This window comes from Lissotriton helveticus, chromosome 9 (assembly GCF_964261635.1).
Source record: "Lissotriton helveticus chromosome 9, aLisHel1.1, whole genome shotgun sequence".
NCBI lineage: Eukaryota > Metazoa > Chordata > Amphibia > Caudata > Salamandridae > Lissotriton > Lissotriton helveticus.
In genome coordinates, this window is record NC_136070.1 from 1,229,624,196 (window position 1) to 1,229,636,229 (window position 12,034).

At 47.1% G+C, this 12,034-nt stretch overlaps 1 pseudogene; it reads right to left on the bottom strand.

The window, feature by feature from the left end:
- Positions 1–6,138: 6,138 nt before the first annotated feature.
- On the bottom strand, positions 6,139–7,188 carry LOC144783455 (thiol S-methyltransferase TMT1B pseudogene; annotated as a pseudogene).
- Between the last annotated feature and the right edge of the window lie 4,846 nt (positions 7,189–12,034).

The following is a 12,034-nucleotide window of genomic DNA, read 5'->3' on the forward strand; positions in this document are numbered from 1 at the left end:
TTGAATGTCTTGTTGTGTCTTTTGACGCTTTAAAAAAAAAAAATTCTAAAAACTTTTTATAAAATAAAAAAGTAATTTCAGACACACGTCTGTTCCCCTTGGTAATTTATGGTACCAGGTCGTGTATCGATATTTCTACATAGGCTGTCCGGCCATTTTGTTTGTTTACTCAATTAAGAGTGGTCCAGGCCGGATGGTGACAGGACCCAAGTCTTCCCAGTCCCTTTTGGTTTGGCGCTAGGCAGCTACATTTAGCACCAGCACAGGGAGAAACACAGGGCTGCACCATATTGTTGTAAATACGGTGCAGCCCTGCATTTCTAAAATGATGGAGCATGTCATTAGCCTTTTTGGCTTAATGCCGCGTTCTGCCACTTTAGTTGTAAATATGCCCCTAAGTGTGTCACGTTGAGAAAACAAAATGTCGAAAATACAAGTCCACAAGGGCAAGCTGCAACATCAGTTGAGGCAAATATAAACTGAATGACGTCAATTGTTACCAAATTCCCCATCTAAAGGTTTCTCATCATCATTGTCGACTGACAGTGAGGAAGAAGGGTATGCAGTGTCAATGTTGACCACGGAATGACATGCACATGTAGGATTAGCTTCTTGCAAGGAAGAATGCTGGTCAAAGCTAAACAGACAAGGGAAAGTGTGAAGTACATTTAGACATTGCCCCAAAATTACACTGTAAGTAAATGGGTGCTCCATACCTTTTATCATAGACAGTGGTGTGTTAATAAACATTATGCCTGTTGAAAAGTACATTTAATTGTCTCCAGTGCCCCATTTAACCCTGTTGAAATCCAAAGTGTATACATGGGCTACTACGACGCCACTGCAAAGCCAAGGTTCATTTATAGCAACTGTGAAACATAAAAAGACAAAAGAACAAGCACCAATTGAAGTGTGCCAGGCACTTCATCAAGTGCATATTTACTCAGAGTTAGCACTGCAGCTGACATGGTTCAGATTTCTGTAAACTACAAGGTCAGTGCCTGTGTTGAGACACTAAATCAGTTTCCATCGTTTGACCAGGAAGACTTAAGTCAATGAAAATGCGACTTCATATAAAGAAGGATATCCGTCCTGTTGCCCAACAACATCGTAAAATTGCATTTAATTTAGAAGAGGCTGTTGAGAAAGAGATTTAGACATTATTGACATCATTGAGCGATCCACTGCCCCAACGCCATTGGTGCCCCCATAGTGGTAGCGGGGAAGAAGGATAGTTGTGGCACTCGGTGCATTTGCGTTAAAATGCGTCAAGCAAACAAGACGATTGAAAGAGAACGACATCCAGGTTCGCACATTGCTGACATGATCATACAGCTGAACAGAGTCAAAGTAATTTCCTGCCTCAATTTGAACAAAGGAAATCCCCTACTAGAACTGGAAAAAAATTGCAGGTCCATTACTATCTTTTCAACTCATGTTGGATTGTTTAGATATAAAAGAATATGTTTTGGAGTGTCCTCAGCTGTAGACCATTTTCAGGATGTCATTCATCACATTTTACAACCAGTCATAAATGCTTTCAATTACAGTGATGACATGCTAGTTTTGAGGCCACACTGAAAGAACATGATAAAGCTCCTACACAAGTATGTTGTATACTTGCTAACGCAGGTCTCACTTTAAAACCAGAAAAGTATGAGTTTCATAAAACAAAATTCACATTTTTCGGTCATATCTTTTCTGATGGGGGAATAAGTCTGAATCCAAATAAAGTGCATGCCTTGTCAGTCACTTCTCCCTCACAAGATGTAAATATGCTGCAATCCTTCCTTGGTATGGCCAGTTACTGTTCAAAGTATATACATGATTTTGTGACTGTGAGTGCCCCTTTGAGAGATTTGACAAACTGAAATGTTCCATTTTGATGGTCATGTGACTTTGAACAAAGCTTCAAGAAAATATAACATGCAATTGAGAACACCACTGAAATGGCAGACTTTGATCCTAAATTGCAGGCAGAGATTGTTGTGATGCAAACCAAGTGGGTTTGGGTGCCATCCTTGCCCAGTACAATTGACATCCCAATGCCCTAAGACACATCGTGGCATATGCAAGCAGGCATTAGTCATTGATAGAATGTACCTATTAACAACCTGAAAACAAAGCCTTGCTGCTGTGTGTGCTTGTGAACATTTCCATGTGTTCCTGTATGGGAAGCATTTCATGGTTGTCATCGACCACCAAGCATTGCTCACCACTTTTGGCAATCCTAAAGCCAAGATGCCCCCTCACATTTTGAATTGTGGTTGCGACTGCAGGAATATGATTCTACGAGTGTGCATTGTCCAGGAAACGATCATAAATACATTTTTCTGGATTGCCCTAGCACTTTCCCCTAAGACAGCACACACACATAAAACATCTGCACTAGCTCCATAAGAGGCTCTTTTGGAAGCCAAGCTAGCACAGAATGTATACAAAACAATAGCAATAAACAACATATTCTTGCATAAAACAATAAAGAAAGTAAAGGTTTCAAATGTTTGGTATTTCCCTTTCCTACTAAGTCTCTGCTACTAACAATTAGTGGCTAACAGGGCTACTATTGAGAGAGGTGGAATACAGCAAAGATGTACCTAATACCAAGGACCAGCTGCCCTCAGCTCTCCCAATACAGTCTACGGGTCATATTATCAACGGCATTGCGTTGAATATCGCAATTCGAGCTTAGCGCGAATTTGATTATCGCCGTCTATCGCTGGATTACATCACTGTGTTAGCGGCATGTTAGCAATGCTTAGCTCACAGGTGATGTACAAACTAGCGATAGACGTGGATAATCATCATTAGCGTGTGAAATCAAGCGATGATTTCACAGCGCTAATGAAAAGCTTGTTAATATGGGAGTGTGGACTTAACCTGTCAATCCACCTCCCATACTAAGCATGCTTAAGTCAGGTTTTGACCAGACATTAGGATCCAGCTATAACCGCGGTTAGCAGGACTTTTAATATCGATACGCAGGACCGGGCCGCCTTGTTAATACAGTGCTGTTGTGTTAGCGCCCTCTTTCATATTGTATTTTTGAAGGAATGCCTACTTTGCATCTCATTAGTGATGTTTATCGCTGGCATGAGATGCGTTACAAAATCGGCTGCTAACATGCGCTAATGCATGTTAGGGACGCCTTGAAAATAGGTCAATAAAAATATCGCTGCTTTAGCGTCAAAAAGTGCTGCTAAAGGGGGGCGTGGTTTGGACGCCGAGAAGACATGGTGGCGTAGTGTATTTCTCCTCCCGGGAGAATCACGGGACTGAATCCTATTACACTGGACCGAATCCAGACCTGACACCAGATTTATGGACCGGAATATGAGAGGCATGAAATGAGCTATCCCACAAGTGCGAGGCCCGCTTGCAAGCCCCTCATTGAGTAAGAACCCGACACGTGTTCGCGCCGAGAGCCTGGAAGAAAGCGGACACCCGGCGACCTCAGTCGGCATCATCCAAAGGCTGGGAGAATCAACCCACGCTGTGAGGACAGTCGCCTGAACGCCCGGATCCTCAGGAATCACGAGTGAGTACAGCTTCTCGGCATAAGCGCTGCTCACCGCCATGGGCCCGGGCTCTCTGTAACGCACACACTCTAAAAATGGCGGACGCCGAGTCCTGTCTGCAGTAACCCGATCACCTTCACGAAGGGAGTAACTCCGAACCTGCCGAATATAAACATCTTCATGCTCACACACAATTCCAGGTGCCAATTAGCAAGGAGCAAATGGACACCCAATGTCTACTAATATTACTGACGCTTCACTGAACTCTCGCGCAGCTCACACCAGGCTCTCATCCTGCAACAGCATACACCCCGGTACGCCGATGCTCAAGCGCCTACACAAGCTATGCATTGAATACACTGCGCGCCGCCGTTAACCTTTGGCTCTTGCAGTAAAAAGCATAGATCACGCACAATATGGCGGGCGCACCTACTTACAATCTACGAGGCCGCAGCAAATAAAGACCAGTGACTAAGAATTATATTTTAAGAATCATATATTGCTACCGAGGATCCAACGCGGATGCTCAAGACCCTGTACAACCTATTCATCGAACGTGTCGCGCGTCGCCATTAGCCCCCGGCTTCTACAATAGAACTGTACAGATCACGCATACAATGGCGGGCGCACCTACTTACAACATGCGATGCTGCATCGAATGAAGACCAGTAATTAGGAAACATATTTTAAAAATCATATATAGCTGGCATCAGACATCAGACGACTCGTGAGAATTGGCGCTGTAGAGCGTGTCTCCTCCTGTGGCAGACACCCATAAACGGTTTGTAGCCTTCCAGACCAGCCCAATCTCAGCTCCGAAGTCAGCTCTGGAAAACGGAATACATGTGAATACATGTGACACGCGTTGCACGACCTCACAAAACGTTTTTCAAATCGTGAGGCAGCCCATCGAGAGTCTCCAAGCCTTTGATCTCATAATCATAAGCAGAATCTATCGGCAACAGAGATACTGCAGCCTGCTAAGTTTTCCCATCAGCCGCTACTCAAGGGAAACACTCTCATCTCATGCGACAGACCACTGGCAGCAAATCCACAATATAGCTATAAAACCCTCGTAACCCACTAGACGGCAACATGGGCGATAAAGACCAAACAAAGAATCTGAAGAGGCTTAAAGCGGATCAATTGAGCCCCGCCCACCTGTCAAAGGCGGAAAGGCAAACAATGACGCCTTAGAAATCATACTAAACAGGCTTGAAGAAGTAAGAGACCTGGCAAAATCAACTAAAGACGAGGTTGTGGCTATTAGACAAGACATTCGGGACACCAATGCGAGATTAACCGAAACGGAAGCGAGAATCACCCGACTGGAAGACATAGAAACCAGAACATGTGGAACTCTCAAACGTCTGTCCATATCCTCTGACCAAATCACAAAGAGACTGTCTGAATTGGAAGACAGAAATAGAAGGGGGAACCTCCGCATCTTTGGCATTCCAGAGGGATCCGAGGAATCCCACGACTCCTGTATATCATTTCTGGAAACATGGTTCTCGCAGGCAACCAACATCACCTTCCATCAGCCACTGAAGTTTGACAGGGCACATCGAGTCCCAGGCAGAATCTCTAAAACTCAACAAGCATTTACAATGCAATGGTTTTGCCTTTGTTAAAGTTAGAGCTATTGGCATTGCTCTTGACATTATTTTTATTTATGTTTTTTTAACATAAATAAATGGCATTGTCATTTACAATGCCAATAGCTTAATCTCTCGCAAATGACAAACACCCACACAGAGCCCCCCCACACACACCCACACAGAGCCCCCCACACACACACCCACACAGAGCCTCCCACACACACAGCCACACAGAGCCCCCCACACACTGCGAGCCCCCCCACACACACTGCGAGCCCCCACACACACTGCGAGCCCCCACACATTGCAGGCAACAGAGGCACGTAAACATCTCTTAGGCGTAAGGCATTCTGAATCATAATTTGAGTGAGCTGAGGTGGGGTTGCTTTTGGAGAATTGTATGCTAGGAATGTCATTCTATTGTAGAAGACCAAGGCAAAAAAAAGTAGAAATAATATTTCAACAACAATAGAAAATGTAAGGGAAATATATTTGGAGTTTCAAGATCATAGTTCTGACCTATAGAGAGAATATTTCAACTAGGAAGTTAAGCTACTTTGTTTAAGGATATCCAATTCCCTAAATTAACACTTTAGAAAATACTGGAATAAATAAAGGAAAATCTGCAGAGCCAGTTGGTTTTCCGGAAAAGATATACTAGTTATTAGAGGAATAATGAGTTACTGTAGTTCAAAAATTATAAACACAATTTGTCTCTCTCTATGTGTATCTATCTATATATATTTTTTTTTGAGAGAGATATATATATTTTGTATTACTAGCATCATAAAAGTATGTTTGGCATTGACTTACTAAAATGTGGAGAAGCGTACAGTCAAGTACACAAAATCGTAGGTTTACACCGATACAAATGACACAAGTCGAGTTGTGCACGTGAAGTGCAGTGTTTTCAAAAGTGTGCTTTGAGACATTCCTAACAAAAAGATAAAGATCTGCCTCAGCAAGAGGGTGGGTGTTGCCCAGGATCCTACATAGAGGTGCCTGTTGCCTACAAAGCCTGGATCATTTCTTGCCTCCTACATGCATTATTTTTATGATTTTTCAGTGATTCCAAGTTTTCCATACATGCTATGAAGCATAGACTGCATAAAATGCGGAACATGGAATTGTTTAGGAAAGGGGTAGAGGATCAAACAATGGAATGGAATTCCTATAAACGACCCTTCGCTTGGGTAAGTAACGCCATAGGCTGGCAGATAAAGTCTCTGTAAATTTTAACCTTTATGAATGTGCAATCCTACAAGTTTAGAAAGTGCACACGTTCTATTGGCTAAAATATGTAATTTGTGAACAAGTAATAATCTCAGCTTTGACATAATTCATGTGAAGTGTGGGTCAGGAAACCAGTGCCATTTGCCCAATATATAGGTCGTAGCTATTGCTTTGCCGAGTTTTCCCTTGTAATCTGCGCTTCGAAATAGTGACTCAGAGAAAGTGAAAGTCAGCTGCCATATTAAACTTGTACATCTCAAAATAGCACTACAGAATACTCACCGGTCTGAGGACTCGCACCACCTCCTTGAGGACCCCCTCCACGTTCCGCACCGAACACAGCACCAGCGTGCAGACCACAGCATCCGCAGAGCCGCTGGCCACCGCCGACATGTCTGCCCCAGACGCCACGAGGAAGCGCGTGAACCGGACGTGGTCATTTTCTGCAACGCTCTTGCCCAGGAAGCGCTCGAAGTCTGGGTTCGGATCCGTGCACGTGACTCGGCATCCTGGCGGGAAAAACTGGAAATTTGTTCCCGTTCCGCTTCCGACCTCCAAAATGTTGAGCTTCCCCCCGGGGCCGGCGAAGTCTAGCATATTGGTGAAAAGAGTCTTCTTGAAGGAATGCATCTTCCGGTTGTAGACGTGGCTAAATGTGGCCAACACGTACGGAAACATCTTATTGGCTAGTGGCTGCCATACTCCTAAGAGAGCCAAGAGGTGCACTGGCAGGGTCAGCAGCATGATGCCCCCCTGAAGGGTGGCTATGAGAAGGCCCATGTTCGGAGCCGAGGGCGCCGCCGCCTCTGAGGTCTGCGCTCTCGAGCTGATGCGTGTCTGAGCTGCGCTGGATTTACTTTGTAGGAATAATGCACACCATATGCACAGATGAGTCCACATTCAGGTTATCGGTATGTTTTTTTGTTACAAACAAGGGTGTTCCATAGCACACAAAGCTGGAATTAATAGTATATATTTTGTACACGATAAATAGATTGCCAATCATGTCCAGAATTATTCCTTTATGCAAGGAAATGTAATTAATTAATTTGTTTTTTTATAAAGAAGTAACGAATAAATAAATATTTGCTACAAGTCGATGCTCTAGAGTTTGTACAAGTTTCGCCTGGTGTGCTCGAAAATTAATCTAAAACGAATTCTTTCAAAGGCTGTGTCCTGAATGGATACACTTGCAATAATGTTTAGATCTACATAAGTAATTCTTCATTTTGCACAGTGACGCGTTTGTTTTTTCTGAGAGTGGAAATATTCAGAGTAACAGCTAAACCTCCTGGATTTTGTATAGTACTGACCTGTAAGGATGTGAGTTTGGAAGCTGAGCTGTCACGTACGGTCACTTTACCCCTGAAAAAGGGCAACTGCTCATCAAATAGGGTAGTCTGGGGCTCCAAGAATGGCCACTTTCACAGAGAAGCAAAACAGGAACCGGGCTCGGAAGGGCACAACATTCCAAGACGACATTTCAAACACTCTTGAAGGAAGCATGGGGTGCAAAGGGTGGGGCTTCAGCAGACAGATGCAGCGGTCACCGGGCTGTCCCTATACTGCATTATCTTTTGGCATTGTTAAAGGGCTGAAACTTTGCAGCCAGGATTAGATTTCTCCCGGGTTGACCGTATAAATACATTGCCACTTTTGGGCTTATGATGGTTTCGGATGGGGGAGGGGCGTTGCAGCCAGGCCCCATATAATACACTAGTACGTTTTTGGGGCGGTTTAAAGGGTTGGATGATTCAACAGGATGTGCCGAGAATTCACTGGGCTCTAATGTTTGGGGTTTCTGCACTGAGATAACAGCCATGCCTCGGGTGACTTTAGAACATACTATTTTTTACCTTAAACACAAAGGCCCAAGAAACACACTGATGCAAACCCACACCAAGCGTCCTTACCACGGTATATCTTTCTGATAAGCCCATGTTACCCAATGTCCACCTTCTAGAAACTACAGACTTGCAAAAGTGCAAAGATAATTTCATTTTTATGAGAAAGTGTAGCACTCGAGGCATGTTCCGTGGAAGAAAATGTGTATTTAAATGTAAGTTTCCAGATCCTAATACAAGAAATGAACTAGATGTTGCCCTAAAGTAAAATGAAAACTCTGCGAATTAGAAAAAAGTTTGTTCTAGCCAATGTTCTTCTTATCCCTGTGACCATCTGCCCTTAACAACCTCATGCAAATTACGTGCTGGCTGACACCACTGAGGCTCCTGGGTGAGCTGCTGCCATTTCAAAGGGTTCAGGGTTTGACACATTTACAATGACCTGCGGTAGTGCCCGAGTGCCTTTGATATGACAACTCCGCCCTCCTTTGATAAGCATCAACACCGACAACTACCCCATTGTCTGTTAGGGGGGGGGGGGGCGCTCTTCCAGTCCACCAAGCAAGTCTCCCTTCTGTGCCTCACAGGAAAACATGCGTTAAAACAGTACATTCAATCTCTTCTGCATGCAGTATTGTACAACATGAAAAGTATTTCCACAGGTTTGAATAGTATGCCCCTATATTGTACCCCATGTGGCCTATGTCCAGATGATTATATAGGAGAAGCCCGTCCCCCCTTAAGTTGTTCTGTGTGACCCTCAAGTGCGTAGACCTGTGCAGGGGCCTTCGCGCGCACTCCTTGTCACTGTATAATCCTCCCGGGCATGCTGGTACAGTGTGAGCTGCTTCTGGCTTGCAGGATTCTACGGAGCTGGCCTCGTGTTCTCATGACTGTGCCAGGGGAGCCTCACGTCACTAGATTGGTACAGTATGAACCTCACAGTCCTGGAATCTCACAGCGTGAGCCTTCTCCGCGGGACTGGACAGAGTGTACAATGTGAGCGCCTAGACATAAAACGTGTACTGTGTGAGCCCGCTGTCCTTACCATCGTCCGGCAAGAGGCCCACGTCTTTAAGAATGGACGTTAAGAGCGAGTAGCGAGGCCGTGTCTAAGGGTGTTCCGTACGAGCCTCACATCCACGGGTGGGTGCACTAAGGTGTGTCCAGGGTGCCAGAAAAAGGAATCCGCTTAATATCGTGCACTGTAGTACATTTACTTTTCGAGGTGAGATGACAACTAGATGTTGTTTAGCTGCGTCTGCAGGAGGGTCCCCGTCCCTCTGCAGGCCTCGGAGGAAGGAAGGGTCACTGGGAGTTCATAGCAGACAAAAGAGCGGCCGGATCACAGCGCGTCCCCACATTAGCATTCTGGCCTTTGATTCCAACTGGCCCAACAAGCGCCCGTACAAAACACCAAAGCCTCAGTGAGCGCTCAGCCCCCGGATTAAGATGTCGCGATGTGTGCCTGGCATGAAGATGCATGTCAAACAAGGAACAATGGCTGACCTGTGCCTACAGTACCGTGACCGCCCTGCCCACGTCAGGCCTGCAGCAGGTTTGCGCTCTCAGGGGGAGTGTCAGACAGACTCTTAGTGATTTGCGCCCACAAACCGAAAGCACTAATGACGTCATTTCTGCTCCTGCTAATATTGGAAACCAATACCAAGATATTAACTTATTGTTATATCTTGGAGAGCGCTCCGTACCTGGCCAGCAGAACGGTTCCAATCCAAAGCACTCAAACCTCATTGAAACAGACAGTACGTTCCCAGAGACGGCATTTTAGGTCAAACTAGAGATAACTCCCAGTTTTATCATCCTCATAAAAACGTGGTTAGGGCTAAAGGTATTTAAAAGCACGGGGCTGCGTGTGGCCATGGCAGAGCTGTAAAGCTTGGTGGTGGTGGTGTGGAGTTAGCAAAGATGCAAAAAAGCCATCGGAGTAAGAAATAAGCCTTTCCCTTCGGGGGAAAGATGTTCGGAAAGTTTTGTTTCCGTGTATACGGAGCACAACCCCAGGACCATTATTTTCCTTCACTATAGCTATGTGTGGTCCTGGGCACCCCATACATTGCCCTGGTGCCCCTGTTTACTGCGATGGTCGTGCCTACTGAGAACCGCCGTGACGAGTGTCTATAGAGGAGTCCTGGACTACAGTGTTCCGCTTGTTGTAAGGCTGGCGATGCGAGCAAGCGTGCTGTATTGTTGTGGTATCACCCTGCGCCGGCAGCAGCAGGGCCGGGTTTTCAGGTCATTGTTTTCTCGTCTCGCCCTCTGTGCCGCTCGCATTAGCAGCATAGAGTGCTGCACGGTGACAGCAGAGGCGGCAGCGCCAGTACTAGACGGCTATTTAAACCCTGCTAGGCGAGCACTCTCCCATCACATGACCCGCCGTTGGCTGTTTGGACCTCCACTGCAAACCGGAGCAGTCAGCAGCGCCCGAAGCACCGCGAGTACACAGGGCACCTGGGCAGGGGGCGGGGTGGCTGCTGGAAAGCTCGCAGCGCTGCTGCTGGCTGCCTAGCGACGCCGAAGGTGAGCCGCTGTGCAGTGGCCGCTTCATGGTGTTAACAGGAGGCGGCCGCTTCTCACTGTCCCTGCCAGGGCAGAGCGATCTCAGGCTGAGCCCCTGAGCTCTGCGGCAGGGGAAAGGACGCCTCTAACCATTAGTACCTGTGCATCAGGGAGAGAGCAGCACCACTTGGAATACCCTCGCGGCGCTACGTCTAAGGATGTCAGCCAGGCTCTTGTTTCTGAACGCGGACGGAGCTCCCACCCACCGCGTTTTTCGCCAGGAGTGGAATGGTGTATATTATCATGCCAGTCGTTCTTAGGTGGCTTGCTTTCTGCATCTTCGGCCGGTGCCGCCACTGCTGAAACAAGCGGGAGGGGGCGGGAAAGGGGGAGGAGAGACGCTGACGACGGCCGGAGCAGGAAGGCGGGTGCCGGCTAGGAGGGGGGGGGGCGGAAAGGCACGAAGAGCGGGAGGGGGGTCGGGAACGGCCACACACTGACAGCGGGAGGGTGAGGGGCGGGAACAGACACACACACACGGACAAAGCAACAAACTAAAAAACAAAGCACTCACCTGGACATCTTCCGGCAGATCTCTTGCTTCCTGCTCTCCACTCCTCCTCCCGATGACGTGGTGGAGGCTCGGCCGGCTGGGCCAATCCCAGCGCGGCCCTGGCTGGAGGCGGACGGCTGCTTCCTTCGGCTGGCCGGCCTGAGGAGAGGGAGGGAGACGGGCTGCCACGGAGCGGGAGGGAGGGGCTATCGAGCGACTTTTGTGCAATGTCCCGAGCAGGAAGGCAGAGGCAGGTGCCGGCAATGCCGGACCAGATTCGGGGGCGTTCCCGGCTTTCGGCTGACGTCGCGTGACGTCGGCAAAAGCCAAAGAATCTCGGGAACGCCCCCGAATCTGGTCCGGCATTGACGGACAGGCCCCTCGTCCAATGGCTATGCTCCATTTATGGAGCTAGCCAATATATGACGGGGGCCGTTCCAAACCACACTACAGTTCTCATCAGGTTTTCGCCTGCGCGAAAAAGATGCGCAGAGCGCATCTTTTCGCCAGGCAAAACCTAAAAAGGCCCCAGAGCCATTGTCTGCAAGCCACTAAGATATCAGCATGTAGAGCAGATACTTGCCTTCATCCGGAAAAAGAATCATATACTCTGGAAGAACAACAACGTCTATATCTCGCAGGATTACTGTAAAGAAACAGTTGACGCGCGAAAGGCCTTCCTTGCTCTCCGCCCTCAAATACACTCAAGAGGCTACCAGTATGGGTTCATCGGGCCAGCTAGGTACAAAGTGACCATACGGGGATCCG